The 16,469-nt window shown below is 45.5% G+C and overlaps 1 pseudogene; it reads right to left on the bottom strand.

Annotated features, from left to right (window-relative positions):
• Nucleotides 1-10,695: 10,695 nt before the first annotated feature.
• On the bottom strand, nt 10,696-11,095 carry LOC127663950 (60S ribosomal protein L27-like; annotated as a pseudogene).
• Between the last annotated feature and the right edge of the window lie 5,374 nt (nt 11,096-16,469).

Below are 16,469 nucleotides of genomic sequence, written 5' to 3'. Positions count from 1 at the left end.
ATATGAGTACAGATCTCAGTGTCTGAGCACTCACTTATAAATAATATACATATGCTAATGTATGAGCACATTGTACACACTAGAAAATGTAGACCAAAATAAATATTTTAGGAGATGAGTTAAATATAGAAGTTGGATGTCTTTCCCTAGGGGAGTCTCCTGCTTTCTTCTTTGACCTCGTTGCTGATTTCAGTCTATTCTAGTTTGTTTTTTAAAATTATGTGTACATGTGTGTGGGGGGGTATGTACATGTGAAAGGAGATGTTCACAGAGGTGGAAAATGATTTGAGGAAGACAACTGATATCAACCTCGGGCCTACAAGTGTACATGCCTACACATGCATCTACATGCATACGCACACACAAACACATACAAACATACACACAGTGCACACATGCATGCAAATGTAAAAATATAGCCAGGTGGTGGTGGCGCACGCCTGTAATCCCAGCTCTGTGGGAGGCAGAGGCAGGCAGATTTCTGAGTTTGAGGCCAGCCTGGTCTACAGAGTGAGTTCCAGGACAGCCAGGGCTACACAGAGAAACCCTGTCTCAAAAAAACCAAATCCAAAAAAGAGTAAAAATATTAAACTAAAACAGACATCCTGTCTCAAAAGAGAGAAAACGAGCTGGAGAGATGGCTTAGCTAGGAAAGTGCTTGCTGCACAAGCATTCTGACCTCTGTGCCAATACCAGAACCACGTTAAGATGTCTGTAATCCCGGGGCTGAAGTATTAGATCCCTGGACCTGGAGTTAGCAGGCCATTGTGAGCTGCCTGGTGTGGGTGCTAGGAACCACATGAGGGTCCTCTGCATGAGCAGTACACTTCTGACTACGAACCATCTCTCCAGCAGCCCTAGTATATACTTTTTTTTTTTTTTGGTCAATTTTATTGGTGATACTAACTTAAAGCATTACATACCTCTTTCCCCTCCCCCTTCCCCTCTCCCTCTCCCTCCCCTTCCCTCTCCCTCTCCGTCTCCCTCTCGGTCTCTCCCTCTCTCTCTCTCTGTCTCTGTCTCTCTCTCTCTCTCTCTGTGTGTGTGTGTGTGTGTGTGTGAGAGAGAGAGAGAGAGAGAGAGAGAGAGAGAGAGAGAGAGAGAGAATTTTCAAGACAGGATTCTTTGTGTAGCCTGTCCTGGAAATCACTGTGTAGACCAGGCTGTCCTTGAACTAACAGAGATCTGCCTCTGTGTCCTAAGTGCTGGGATTAAAAGAATGTGTGCCACCACCACACAGCTACAGTTAATTTTAAGTGTACAGTTCAGTGGGGTTTAAACAAAAGTATAGTCTTTGCTTTGGAACAGACTTTCTTGTTTTCTAGGCTGGTCTTGACCTCACAGCATTCATGCTTTTTTTTTTTTTTTTTTTTTTTCTGGAATTCTGGGAGTAACGGGGTGTGCTACCTTTCCTGACTTAGATGAAGTCTTTAAACTATCACCCCAGTCACAAGATAGAACTTTCTACAATCCCCCAAACACCTGTCAAATCCTTTACCTCTCCTCGTACTACTTAGCAACTGTTTTTTTTGTTTTTGTTTTTGTTTTTGTTTTTTAAAATCATTATCACTAGTATTGCCTTTTAAAGAACTTAGTGTAACTTAGACCACAGTAGGTATTTCTGAGGTGTGCTTGGTTTCTTTCACTTAACATGATGCTTTGCTAAATTTGGCTAAAAGTTTGTTAATTTTGTATATTTCTCTTTTAAAGAAAATGTTTCCTTGAGTCTTTATACTGTTGTTGTTTCTGTTTTAATTTCTGCTCTGATCTTTTTTATTTATCCCTGTCTGCTGCCTTTGGGTTTGAGTGTTCCCTTGCTACGTCTTGGTATTCATCCATGTTGCTGTATGTGTAGTTAATTTGTTCTAACACCTTATTTTTGAGGTTTCATCAGGCAGTCCTATCTGGCCTGGAACTTGTATACAAGGCTGACATCACGTTAGTGATAATCATCCTGCCTTAGTGTCCCAAGCAATGGGATTTCAGACATAGTGATCATGCTTGGTGTTCCCAGTGGTGACTGCAGCTGCTCCTCCTCCTCTTCCTCTCTTCCCTCCCTCCCTCCCTCCCTCCTTCCCTCCCTCTCTCCCTCCCTCCCTTCCTCCTTCCCTCCCCCCCTTTATTTATTTTATGTTTTTTATGACAGGATTTTTCTATGTAGTCTTCTGCCTATCCTAGAATTTACTCTGTAGACTAGGGAGTCTTGAACTCAGAGTTGCAGTCTCTGCCTCCTGAGTGCTGGGACTAATGGTGTGCACCACTATGCCTGGCAGATGAGACGTCATTTCTTTCTTCCTACAGTTGAGTTCCAAGAATTATCATTTTGCATATACCTTTTTAAATTGTGGTATTGTTTGTTTTAAATTTTTTGAGACAGGGTCTCACTATGTAACTTTGGCTTCCCTGAAACTCACTATGTAAACTAGGCTGGCCTGGGTCTCGCAGAGATTTGCCTGTCTCTGCCTCCTGAATGCTGGGATTATAAAGGCAAGCACCACTGCCACATGGCCCTAGTTTCATTTTTGATGCTGTGATAAAACATCATGACCAAAAGTGATTTATGGAAAGAAAGGGGTTATTTTATTTTATTTTCTAATTCCGGGTTATTATGGTCTATCATTGAGGGAAGTCAGTCAGGAACTTGAAAGTAGCCCTGTCACTGTCCCCAGCATGGCCTCTGACTAAGGAATTCACTTCATAGCTAAGGCAGTTAAGTGCATCAAGAACCACGGAGGAGGATGCTTGTGTAGCTGTCTTTACAGTTTGCCTGTCTTCCTGTAGCTTTCTTACATAGTTAAGGATCACAGTAGGTGGGACCCTCCATCAACAATCCATCTTCGTCTCCATCTCCATCTGATCTGGGAAATTCCCAAATGGGAGTTTTCTTTTTAGGTCATAGCAAACTGACATTTATCTGGGCTTGGTAGTGCAGGCCTTTGGTCCCAGCCCTCCAGGCACAGAAGCAGGCAGAACTCTGTGAATTCAAGGTCAACCTGGTCTACATAGTAAGATACTATGATAATATTATTTTTCGATAAGAATAAGAATAAGAAATTAACCAGCATGATTGATAAAATAGCTAAAAGCCAACACACTCATCATATCTAGTTATCTAACTGTCTTAAAGTTAAATTAAGCTGTAATCTACTAATCTACTCAGCAGGATTCCTAAGTGTTGTACAGTCTTGTTATTTGTAATCTCGGAATTACAAATAACTTTAGACCCCCAGACCTGTTCATACCATATGCTTGCTACTTGCCTTTTCTTTCTTTCTTTTCTTTTTTTCTATATTCTTTGTTTACATTCCAATGCTTTCCCCTTTCCGGGTTCCCCTCTCCCCATATGTCCCATAACCTGTCTTCTCTCTGCCCATTCCCCAATCACCCCCCTCCCATTTCTCTGTCCTGGTATTCCCCTACAATGCTGGATCAAGCCTTTCCAGGACCAGGGCCCACTCCTTCCTTCTTCTTGGGAATCATTTGTTTGTTATGCTAATGGTGTCCTTGAGAACTTCTGGCTTATTAATACCCACTCATCAGTGATTGCATTCCATGTATTCTTTTGTGATTGGGTTACCTCACTTAGGATGATATTCCTGAAAACCCTGCTATACCACTCCTAGGCATATACCCAGATGATTCTCCGGCATGCAATAAGGACACGTGCTCTACTATGTTCATAGCAGCCTTGTTTATAATAGCCAGAAGCTGGAAAGAACCCAGATGTCCCTCAATGGAGGAATGGATACAGAAAATGTGGTATATTTACACAATGGAATACTACTCAGTAATTAAAAACAAAGAATTCATGAAATTTTTAGGCAAATGGTTGGCACTTGGCCTTTTCTAACCTACATCTTTCTCCGCTTCCCCCCCCCCACTCCTCCCTCATTCCCCCCCCCCCCCCCCCCCGCTCCCCTCCCCGCCATGGCCCCTATGTTTGACTCTCTGCCTGTGATGGTTGGCTTCTTGGTTGCCTAGATCTTTACATATAGGAGATAAGACCAATGCATTATTCACTCCTGGGTATCTGTTTTTACTTCATTTAACATACTGGCCTTCAATGTCCTCCATGTCATGTCAGATGGTGTCCAGTCACTGTTCTATCATGCGTACTGTGCAGACATAGCTTTTATCAAAGACATGTCTTTAACTGTTTCTTTCTCCTCAGCCAGACTGGTGGTACTGTTAATCCCACCAGGAGAGAATAAGTCTACTACCACAATTTTTGAGCCAAATTTAAAGCAAACTTTATTAAATTATGGCCAGGACAGTGGACACTGGCCAGGTCCATACCCGGATCCCCAAAGTATGTAAACAGCTTATACTAGTCAGAGACTTAGAAAGGCAGAACTCACAAGGCTCCATACTTCCTGCCGTCATCCAAAGGGGACGGACGAGCATACATCCTGGTGTAGCTCCTCCCCATGTGTGATCAAGCACATCCTGTGCAGTTGAGGCAACCAAGCGTGTTTACAGAAGTGAAAACACATGGCTTGTTACCTTACAGGAACATCCCCCGACATTCCAGGAGGTCAGCTGTCCTTAGGCAAGTAGGGCTTCTAGGTTAGAGGCACTTTTTGTTTTATAGATCTGTTAAGCACAGTAATTTAAATTTAAAACATAACATTAGTCCTCACAGTACTCTTGCTAGATTTTTTCTGGACAAAGCCTGAACCCTGAGAGGTGTTTATTTTTGTTTTGTTTATATATATGGATGTTTGCCCATGTGACTGACTGTGCGCTGTGTGCATGTGTACAGGTGAAAGGCAGAAGGGGAGTTAGAGACAGTTGGGAGCTGCCATGCCACTGTTGGGAGTTGAACCTGGGTCCTCAGTGTTAGTACCGAGACCTGTGACATCATATAGGTGACAATAAGCACAATGCGACCTATAGGCCTGTTGTCTCTATGGGCTTTCCTTTTCACCAAATTTGGAAAATTTTGGCTGTTGTCTCTTTGTATATATTTTCTTCCATCACTTCCTGCCTCCCTTTCCCCCCAGGTTCTTGTGATGCTCTGGGAAGTGCGTCCTCTTGCTTATGGCGTCCTGACATACCTCGATGTTCTGCTTCCTCTGTATCTGTGGCTCTCTGCCACCCACAGTTCATCGTTGATGGCTTCTATTGCATGTATTGATTATTTGTGTGTACATGTGTGTGCCTTCCCGTTTGTGTGCGTGCATGCGTGTGCATGTGTGTGTGTGTGTGTGTAAGAGAGAGAGAGAGAGAAAGAGTGTGTGTGTGTGTGTGTGTGTGTGTAAGCCAGAACGATCACGTGGGTCTTAGGGACTGAACTCAGGCCGTTGGACTTGGCACAAGTGCCTTTACCTGCTGAGCCACCTTGCTAATGCCACAACTGTGATTTTAAGTTCTCTGAAGCCTTTATCTAATTGGCTCTGACCCTTACCCCATTTGTTTTATTTTTCAATGTGACCCAATGTGACCTTCTCCACTCCACATTCTCCCCCCACCCCCAGGATTCTTTTCTCTCCCTTTTCTCTGTGGAGCACACCGTTCTAATTCCTCTTTGGTGTCTGTGTGCTCATCCTGCGATCTGTGGCCTTTCTGGGTCTACTCCTTTTGACTGCTTTCTCCCCTCATGTGCTGTGTTTTCCTGCTTCTTTGCAGATCTGACAGCTCTGGATTTGAATGTTATGAGCTCTGTATTGTAGCACGCTGGCTTCTTGCATCTCTCTAGTTCCTGTTTGAACTTGCTCGGTCTGGGGTTCAGAGTTGCTTGGAACTAGCTAGGTCCCTGAGAGTCTGCCTTTCAGCACAGCTAGGGTGAGTCTAGAATAGTGTTTATCTAAACCAGAGGTGGCTGCACTCTGCCCCACAGTCCAGCTGCCTGTATTGGGAAATAAAGTTTTATTGGGACACACCATGGCTGTCTGTTGACATCTTGTCTGTGGCTGCTTTAATGCTCTGGCAATAGAGCTCTGGGGCATTGCAGCAGTGACCCTGTGACCCACAGCCGGAAATACTTAGTATTAAAGGAGCAGTTTGCCAATATTGCGCCTGAGCTAATTTGGACTCAGTAGGGAAAGGCCTGCTCTGAAGGACTGTACCCGAAGCTGTCTGTGTTAGGAAGGCATGCTAATCTGCTTGGGTGGAATATTCCCCAGCAAGTTCTCTTACTTGCTGACCTGCTTACTTACTCTTTCCTGCAGTGGCCCTGGACCCTGTCTTTAGACAGGCTGTTGGATGCTCCTGGTCTTGCTTTATATTTTTCCCTCAGGGAACCCCTTGTCTTGTACTTTGTCTAAAAACTTACCTATGTCTAAAAACATTTTTTGTATATAAATTTTGTGTTGTGTTTTGTGGCTGGAAGCTGATAAAACTTTTGTTGTTCTTTGAGACAGAGTTCCATACAACCCAGGCTGACTTTATACTTATCATTTCGCTGGGGCTGGCCTTGAACTCCTGATCTGCCTGTCTCCACCTCCCAGGTGCCTTGCCCAGTTTGCTGAACTCTGTGTTTTGTTGCTTCTCTTCTGTCATCCCACAGCCGCAGCCACTGTCTGGATGGACTCAGAATGAATGCTTACAGACTTCACATTAGTCTAGAGCTATCCAATTCAGATCGGAAATCTCCATTATACCATTTGCTATGATGTGGGAGTACTCAAGTTTTCCGGGGTGAATACATTTCTGACATTTTTTGATATCTTGATGTATAGGTGGGTTGTGTCAAGGGCTTTATGTTTCTGATCCCTCACCACACTCTTGCAGGGAGGTTCTACTGCTGCTAAACGTATTTTTAAATGGGGAAACTAAAGTTCAGCGACACTGTCACTCTTCCCAGATGGACACACTAGACAGAATTTGAGCCCAAGTTGGTGTGACCAGCCTGGAGACAACCAACTGGCTGTCTCCCGTTTCCTGCAGATTTCCTGAATTTAACATTGTATGTCAGGTTGAGTGGGAACTTATCAGTTGAACAGACTGAGGCTCTTGGCACCCTAGGAGAGTGCCATTTCCTTTGGCTTTCTTTGACAGGCGTGTCGTGTATTTGGTATAAAAAAAAAAACGATAAAGCACCCAGAGTACTTATAATTGTGCCTGACACACTGTAAGTGCTTGAGAGGGAAGCACCCTGACCCTATTCCAAGCCTTCTGATTATATTACTATAAATATTTGTCACTTTTATGGCTACCTAGTACTAGAATATCACTCCTATGTTATGAGGCAGGGCCAATCCATCATTCCAGAGGCTTCTTCCATTGAGGGGTAAACAGGACCTAACTTAGGTTTCTCTTAGAAGTGACACACTGGGATGTAGGTCAGTGCTAGAGTATTATTTGCCTAGTGTGAGTATATGCATAAATGAATGAGTGAATGAATGAATACAGTTTCCCCCAGAAGCAGTGATGCTGGAATCAGTAATTCAGGGTTTATGGTGACTTTGTAGGTTAGAACTATTGCAAATAGTGACAGATAGCTCTATTCTGTTTGCATCAGCTTTAAGATACTTAACTGTGGCTGATGTGGAAAAGAGGAAGTAGCTTTATTTTGCTCCCAAGTTAACCCAGGTGGGAAGTATCTCAGTCAGGATTCAGCTAGAGAGGAAAAGCCAGGGAAGATTGTATGTGTGAAGAACTGTTTTGTACAGGGTGACTGTGCGGTGGGATGGGGAAGTGAGGCTGAAACCCTAGGGAAATGACTGAGATGCTCCCGGGTCTCTGCTCCCAGTGGCTGTGCCAGCTGTCTGAAAGGGGATGAGCAGGAAAGGAAGGGAAAAGCCACTGGGGATCCACCAGCCGATGGAATTTGTCAGTCTGTCTGTGGGTCCATCTGTGGCCCGTCCTCTCTGCCTTGCTTGCTTGCCAGGAAAATCTCAGTCCCTTTGCCTAATTGAGTTGAACCCACTAAGGGTAACCTGTTTAGTTAAAGTCGACTAATTAGGCCTTTAAAGAAATCTATAAAACCTCTCCCCAACAACAGGGCAATTAGGGCTTCATTGCAGAACTGGAGGGTGAGGGATATGGTGGACAGTGGCTGCCTGCTCCCTTTACTGCTGTGTAAAGGCCCAGTCCATGGTCCGCAAGATCAACTGTAGTGCTTGAGGAAGAATTTTGTTTCTAGGAGTTAGAATGATCACCTTCTGTGTGGCTGAGGTCCCATGGCTGTCCCTGGCTATCTTTCTATGCAGGTGGGTTTTGTTTAACTCTTTTCCCAGGAAGGTGCGTGGAGGATCGTGGGGCCATCTTTATTTTACAGGTAGAGATATTGGATTAGAAAAGTGAGTTATTTATTCTACCAAGTGATGGGAACAGGCCCAGGCTCAGTGTGGCACTGGGCATGCTTGCCCTTTAAATACTCCTGTATGTTGTAGGACGACAGAGTCTCCATGGGGATCTCGGGAACCTTGGTTAGGCAGAAAGCACAGGGCCGCATACCGTAGGGGATTTCATCTCCCTCAGTGCTGCAGCCATGGTTTCTGCCTCCAGCATGCTTTTCAGGTGCCGTCAAGAGTCCTGTGAGCCATGTGTCCCATCTACAAGATGTGCAGGGACAAAGATAAAGCAGAGACAGAGGGAATGGCCAACCAATGACGACCCCAAATTGAGACCCATCTCACAGGCAAGAACCAATCCCTGACACTATTAATGATACTCCGCTATGCTTGCAGATAGGAACCTGGCATAACTGTCCTCCACCCAGCAGCCAGTGGAAAGAGATGCAGGGATTCACACCCAAACATTAGATGAAACTCGAGGAGTTTTATGGAACAGGTGGAAGAAAGATGAGGAACCCAAAGAGGACGGGGACTCCACAGGAAAACCAGCAAAGTCAACTAGCCTGGACCCTTGGGAGCTCTCAGAGGTTGACTCACCAACCAAAGAGCAAACACAGACTGAACCTCGACCCCCTGAACATATGTAGCAAGTAAGCAGCTTGGTCTTCATGTGGGTCCCACAAACAACTGGAGCAGGACTGTCCCTGAGCCCATTGCCTGCCTGCCTGTGGCCCCTGTGCCTCCAAATTGACCACCTAGTCTGCCCTCAGTGGGTGGGGATGTGCCTAGTCCTGCAGTAACTTGATGTGTGCAGGGGGTAGGAGTGGGGAGGGGGTAGAGTCTGATACCCAGAGGGGGGCTTCCCCTTAAAGAGAAGGGTAAAGTTGGGGAGGTCAGGGAGGATTTGCATGAGGGGTACTGGGAGAAGAGGAAGGGCTGATATTGGGTTGTAAAGGGAATGATATAATAATAATAATAATAGAATCCCATGAGCCATCTATGTTTGGAGCCAAACTGACTCCCTTCCCACTTGTGCCACACCTGTGCATATCTAGAGTTGCCAGGTTCTGTCCTGAGGCTTTGCTGTTTCTCTTGGCCAGGTTCTCACAGAATCTTCTTGGTGAGCTCTGCTCCTTCCTGTCTCCTTTAGTCATGGACACCTTCACACTGTCTTGCTTAGGTTTCTGTCATCATGACAAGAAGGGTAAGAAGAACTCGAGGCAGGAACCTGGAGGCAGGAACTGAAGCAAGGGCCATGACAGATGTTGCTTCCTGGCTTTGTCTCCATATAATTTGGGACCACATTTCCAGGGGTGGGTCTTCCCTAGTGAGCTGGGCTCTCCCACGTCAATCACTCATCAAGAAAAACACACCACAGGCTTTCTCACAAGCCACTGTGGTGTGGGTTTTGGGGGGTGTTTTCAAAGCTGAGAAGGAGCTCCCTTCTCAAATGATTCTGGCTTATATCTAGTTGACCAAAGAAATTAATAAGATAAATAAATAAAAACAAACATGCAAAACCTAAGCAGGACATGTGTGTCTAAGACACGGTTACCATGGGATGAGTATGGCACCAACTACTAGAGATAAGACATTCATGGGACAGTCATGAACCTTCAAACTTTCCACTCCTCTGTCCCAGAGAAAAGGCCCAGAAAGGAGGATGCGACCGGAACAGGAAAGCCAGGCCCACCATGCCCCCACACACTGCCTCTGTTCTTTCTTTGTTTAGCAGATAAACACAAGACTGTGTGGTTTTCCTTTTATAGACAAACACATTGAAATCATTGACGTCAGCCAAAGTCCCCCTTTATCAACATCCTTGCCTCTTTCCCAGTCTACTCCAGGGATGACGACGACAGCTGCCCATTCAGTGTGCACCTTTACGGGTTTTTAGTCCATGCTTTTACGCACGAGTGACTATGTTGTTTGGAAGATATTTATGATTATATAACACAGTCGGGTGGTGTTTTCCAGTGGGTGGGAAGTTGGGAGGATGGGAAGCACATTTCTAGGTGCTTCTTCCTGAGTTTTCTTGCTGCTTCCTTGATATCTGTATCCTTCCTGGGCACAATGGTGGCCAAGTAAAGAGGGTCATGTTTGGATTCTAGTTGGTACCTGTGAACTAGGTAAACTAGGCAAGGATGTTGGAGCTTGTTGTCTGTGTTATAAGCGTGGGTTCTGTGACAAAAGAACATGGGCTAGGTGTCAACTCCAGAGGTTTTGGTTCCCACAGCTGGGGGGCTGAGATTACCAAGGTCGTGATGTCAACATGGTTAGGGTTTGGTCTGGATCCTCTTTCCCAGCTAGCAGACAGCAGCTACCTTCTCATGGTGCCTTCATAATTCAGGGGTAAAGGGAGGGGGTAGAGTGAAGAGGGAAGGAGGAAATACCTCCTATCATTTATTTATTTTTTTATTTTAAAAAAATTTTAATGATGAAAATAAGAATATGCCTAAAAGCAAGGCTTCTGGTAAAACCATGTGTTCTTCCCTGTCTGGTTTCGATCCTCAGACTTGACCTTGGCCTCCTGCCTGACCTTGAGTTCCAAAGCTGGGTCTCTGATCACATCCTTGTTGACAAAAGTCTTGTCCAAGGGGATATCCACAGAGGACCCGTGGGCCTGAGGTGGTTGTAGTTATAAACTTCCACGAAGGATTTGATCTTGGATCACTTGGCGATTTTCTTCTTGGCCATGGCAGCTGTCACTTTCTGGGCATTTCCGTCACTTCCAGCCACCAGGGCATGGCTGTAAGGACAGTCTGAAGTGCCGTCATCAACGTTCTTCATGATGACGGCTTGTGTCTGGAGGAGTAGCCAGCCAAGACCAATACCACTTTCCTGGGTTTCATGCACTTACCTGTTTGGACAACAATCAGCCAGCACCCAGCAGGAAGGAAAGAAGGACACTTCGGCTAAACCTTCTATCTTTTAAAAAAATATGTAATTCTTTTCATTATTTTTAATTATGTGTAGAGGTGTGTGTGTGTGTCTGTGTGTGTGTATGTGTGTGTGTGTTATCGCATGTGGGTAGGTATATGCATGTGAGCACAGATGCCTGCAGAGCCAGAAGTTTCAGATCCCCAGGACCTGGAGTTATAGGCAGTTGTGAGCTGCCTGTCATATATTATGTGAACCAAATTCTGATTCCCTAAAAGAGCAAGTGCTCTAAACTGCAGAGTCGCCTCTCCAGCCACGTAGTCCTCTTCTTCAAAGGGGAAGTTTGAAGGGCACCATTTATTCCATAGCCTTGCCCACAGCCTTACCTCAGAGTCACCACATCCAGAGCTGGACTTCTCTGGTGTCCTGAGTTCAGGGTTCTGCCCTAGTGAGCCCTTTCTAGGATGTTTGTTTGACACACACATTTCTTCCAGTGGAATGACTTGCCTGGACCGAGGGAAGCTGAGGGCCTCCCCATGGCGTCCGTCCCTAGCATTCCATTTGAATTAGTGGAAATTTCAACCACCGCGTTGTGAATGGTTCCAGATGTGCAGGCCTGGAGAGTAAGATAGATGGAAAGCCAACTTAACATTAAAACTACACCAAGCTGAGGGTGGGGGCCAGTTATACCCAAGGATCTAGGCTGGGGAGAAAACCATGACAGGATGTCCGAAGCCTGATAAAATGGGGAGCTTGACGCGTGTCAGCATGAAACAAGCGACCTGCCAAAGCCAATTAAGGGACCTCGTCCCTCAGCTCAGATCCTGTCGCTTGAAAAGCACAGGACAAAGACCGAAGGAAATAGAGTCCACGCAGCCTTATGAAGAAGAGACAACTGCTCATTGGGGGATTTGAAGGCTTCAAAGGAGCGACTGTGAAAGGCCCACATGGAGATTCTGTGGTGGGGACTGTGAGTCTCCCGGGATGCTCCCAGACACGTTTCAGATGCCAGGATGAAAGCACTCGAAGCAGGGCTTTAGGGTAGATGGTGCGGATGACGTTTGTGGAGGCAATATTTGGGGAAATGAGCTCCTAGCTTGATGTGGCGGGAATGCTCGTAAGAAAGCTAGACGCGAAGACGGCATGCATTATCCTGAAATGAAGTGTTGGCTATCTATGGAGAACTGTGTAGCAGAGGGTCCACTGAGCTGAGCCTGTAGAAGGCAGGGGATTGGTTGAGGAACAAGAGTCTAGGGTGGTAAGCTGACCATCCATGCTCCTTGTGGGTTGACTCAGGTCATCTGTGAGTGTGGACGTAGGGACAGTTACTTTTGTGGTACCAGATAGCCACTATAGGGGAAAATCACCATCAGCAGTAGAGAAGGGGTACCAGTCAGTACCCGAGGTTTTGATTCTAGACTTCGTGATTAGGCAGCACTTCCATAGGTGATAAAAATAGTATAGTAGTCAGTCCTCTGTATCCATGACTCCCATAATCACAGACTCAGCCAACTGTGGATGGAAAATATTCAGAAAAAAAAAAAGAAATCTAGACTGAAAATACACCAACTTTTTGCTTGTTAATCCTTAAGACAGAATAATAATTTAGTGGTGTTTAGCTCATATTGGATATTGTGAGAAATTTAGGGCACAGGAGGATGCAGGTTACATGCAAATATCACATTTCACATCAGGAACATGATCACGTGAAGGCTGTGATATCCTTAGGGGTTTCGGGACCAATCTCCTTTGAGGGGACTGAATGAGGGGCTGGAGAGATGGCTCAGTGGCTAAGGGTACTGGCTCCTCTTTCAGCGGACCCACGTTCAGTTCCCAGCGTGCTCACGTAGCTCACAGCTTTCTGCAACTTCAGTCTCGGGGGTCTGACACCTTTTTCTGAACTCCAGATACTGGCATGGTCATGAAGCACAGACGCACAGACATACATGCCGACTAAATACTCACATGCATAAAAATAGATAACGCCACCATCATAACAACAAGGGGCACTGAAAGGGGAAAATATCAGGAAAGAGATAAATTAGTTCACAACAACTGTTTATAAGTTCAGTTCTGACTACTATGTCTCAGCAAAACAAGCTGCACTCCTACAACCAGGGAGAACATTTTCTGCTGCTTTAGTCAAGAAGAGTAAAAGACACAAAAGAGAAACTAACCCAAGTGTAATCAAGTGGATGTTGGCCTAAGTCACACAAAAGAGAGAATAGAAAGTTCCCAAATAGTAGTAGGAGTGTTTATCAATTCAGGGATTAGGTTGAGCAGCTCAGGTGTGGGATGCTGAAAAGGAGAAAAGGAAAGGGAGTGAATTGCACATCCCCGCCACCCCGTGTCTCCGTATGCATGGGTTCACATGGAGATAGGCATCCAGCTCCATTCATGAGGAACTTACCGGGTGTGTTGTCTTGATGTGGCTATAGCCTTGGTATAAGATTAAGCAGGCACAGGCTGGTTCTGTCCCCTTGAAGGCTCAGTGGATCTGTTCTCTGGTACAATTTGAGTGTGGGCTTTGTGAATTGTGCCGCACCATCTCTAACCATGCAGCTGGGTTCTTAGTCTCATTTCAGGAGAAAGGCAAAAGGGGAGGCTGTCTGGGAAACCCAGAGGTAAAAGAAAAACAGCCCCATGAGGGCACTGGGATTGTCACATTGTAGATGAGGCATAAAGAGGAAAACACTCCTCCCTTTCTAGACTTGGGACACACAGACAAAATTTGGATCAATGTCCTTCATGTTTTGTGTCTTTAACAGCCACTGATGACACTGGTCACTGGAGTCCAACTGCCTCTGTCTCTCTGGGGCCAGTCCAGGAACTTTCTAATAGGCACCCTAGAAGGTCAGTTACAGGGGGCCCATAGATAACACTGAATTTTTCTGTGCTAGAGAAAACCTACTTCTTAGTTTTGGGCATTCAGAAAGTGGGGCCAGAGGTCAGAGCTGTGACAACAGCTATTGTTTGAAAGATGGAATTGCAAAATGACTGAGTGACAGATAGACCCATCGTATAGTGGAACACACAGACTTGGCAGGTTGCTACCATGTCTGGATGAGCCGCGAAAGTCACACAGTCTTCTGATATGTGGCTCCAGGCATGTTCAAGGAGCAAATATCTCAGCTTAGACAGAAGGCAGTCAGAATCTGGGCTTCCCTCTACTCTTTCCCCACTTCATTCATCCTGCAAGCGAATAGCCACACTTTCCAGTGTTGGTCACAGATCCTCTCTGGATGGCAGGCCTCAGACCCTTGGAAGGAAAGGGTCGTCAGGGAAGGTGCACTCCTGGCCAAAGAGAAAAAGAGGGAGGCAGTGGAGGAGCGTGAAAGGGTTTACAAGCTGGTCCCAGGAGGGTAGAGATGGGAGAGAGTTGGGAAAGGTTCATTGCTTGGTCCATAATCCACTGTCCTGAGGCTCACTATTCAGAAGAAAGACTTACAGAGAAAATAACCTAATTATTTACGTTAATCACGATGCTAAGAGAAAACATCTAGAATTCGTACCTATTATAAATACCTATCAGGTTTTTTGTTTTTGTTTTTTTAAATTCCTGTTTCTCACCCCAGGAAAACTTCTGGTAATAGAAGATACTGCTGATCAGATGGTATCCACGAGAAGCTGCAGATTTCTGCAAAAGGGAGGCTTCAGATGATGATGGTATCGAGCGTTTGTATCTGAATGATCTCCCTACCCCCACTTCCCAGCCCAACATTCTAAGAAACGCTCTCACCTGGACCAGAAAACCAGTGAGCCTGCCGCTCTCACCCAGGCTCTCACGGCTCTTTTTCGACAACTGTAAATTCACAAGACACTCTGACAGGAATATAAAAATAATAATTGCCCTTCTTGAGGGCTTCCAACTGCATGCTGGGTTCTTAAGAGTGGTACCCTTATTTTATGTCTGCACGAGGTCTTCCATGTGTGCATTGCCAGATCTTGGCTAACACTAAGTACTGGCAAATGGCATGAATCTGTCATAGAAATAGGGGAATTTAGTCACAGGAACCAAAAATAACTGATCAGGTCATTTAAGGAGTCTGCAGGAAATAGATGATGAGATGTATGTTTTGCGACCACCCCAAGCCTTTTGAAAAAGTGTCAGGTACCTTCGGTTTGGCGGTGCATTCCAGCCATTTGGAAGGCGAAAGCAAGATTGCTTGCACCTAGGAGTTGGAAGCCAGCCCAAGACCCTGTCTCTGAAAAATACATAAAGGTATTTCAGGCAACTGAGATCTAACCATAGGAAGAAATAAGTGTTTTACCAGTAAGGATTAGTAAGTTATGAAGAATTGATTTCAGAGGGCTCTCTCTCTCTCTGTGTGTGTGTGTGTGTTTACTTATGAGCACAGTGTGAAAAAAAATCGTAGCTGTCTTTAATGCACTTTAACTCCTTGCGAGAATAGAGAAAGGATGGAGAAGGCTGGGCAGGAAGTTAAGGGATGCAGAGGTGTGTAGGGCAGGGCTCTTCAGTGTCTGTAGGCTTAGACTCAAGAAGACAGGGCTTTGAGCAACTGAAAGGGCAGACTCGTGAGCAGGAGGAGGATGTGGCTAGCATCAAAGACAATGGAGGAGTGATGTCGGATGTGGAGGCTGCCTATGCCGGAAAGGCATTGGAAGACGCCTCCGTTGTATGAAAAGAAAAAGGGAAGATGCTTTTGTTAGCTGAGAAGGAGCTCTGCAGTGTTCAGTTCAGGCTTTAGGGAATCCCAGCTGTGCATGAGACTCAGAGACGGCAAAGGGAAGAATTTGTCACCTGGCTGCCATGGGACCTCTTCCCTCTACCGGCCTTCATGTGCACACCTGTGAAGAAACAATTGGCAAAGACAGCTGACCCGGATCTTAGTTTCCAACAGCTCTTCCAGCTCTGGAATCTTTGGCTATGGCCAAGATCTCTAGGGCCCCTCAGGTAGTCTCGGTGTGTTCCTTGTAGGGGTGCATGTTTTAGCTGCTTGCCTCTGGTCTTATTCTTGCCAGACAGGATGAGTTTAGTTGTAAATAGAAAGCCCATTGGAGCCAGTGCAAATACAAAAAATTAAGTTATTAATGTACAGTTCTTGAAAACATTCTGAGTGGATTCCTTCAGGAATGGCTTGATCCATCATGGCAACTCCCCAGTTGTAGCTTCCTTCTTTCTTTTCTCAGTTCTGTCTTTCCTGGGAAGCCTCTTTCTTTCATATCTACTCTTCCTTAGGACAACTGTGTACAGTACTTCTCACCCTGACTTGAACAGATAGATAACATGTCTCCCCAAGTCTGCAGTGGATAGTGCCTTGGGTCAGGTACCCATTCTTGACACACAGTAGGGCAAGAAGGGGTCGTGTGTGCACATTGGTTGTGCCC

This window comes from Apodemus sylvaticus, chromosome 13 (genome assembly GCF_947179515.1).
Source record: "Apodemus sylvaticus chromosome 13, mApoSyl1.1, whole genome shotgun sequence".
Classification (NCBI taxonomy): domain Eukaryota; kingdom Metazoa; phylum Chordata; class Mammalia; order Rodentia; family Muridae; genus Apodemus; species Apodemus sylvaticus.
Note: the sequence above shows the minus strand (reverse complement) of the source record. Positions and strands in the feature narration are given on the sequence as shown.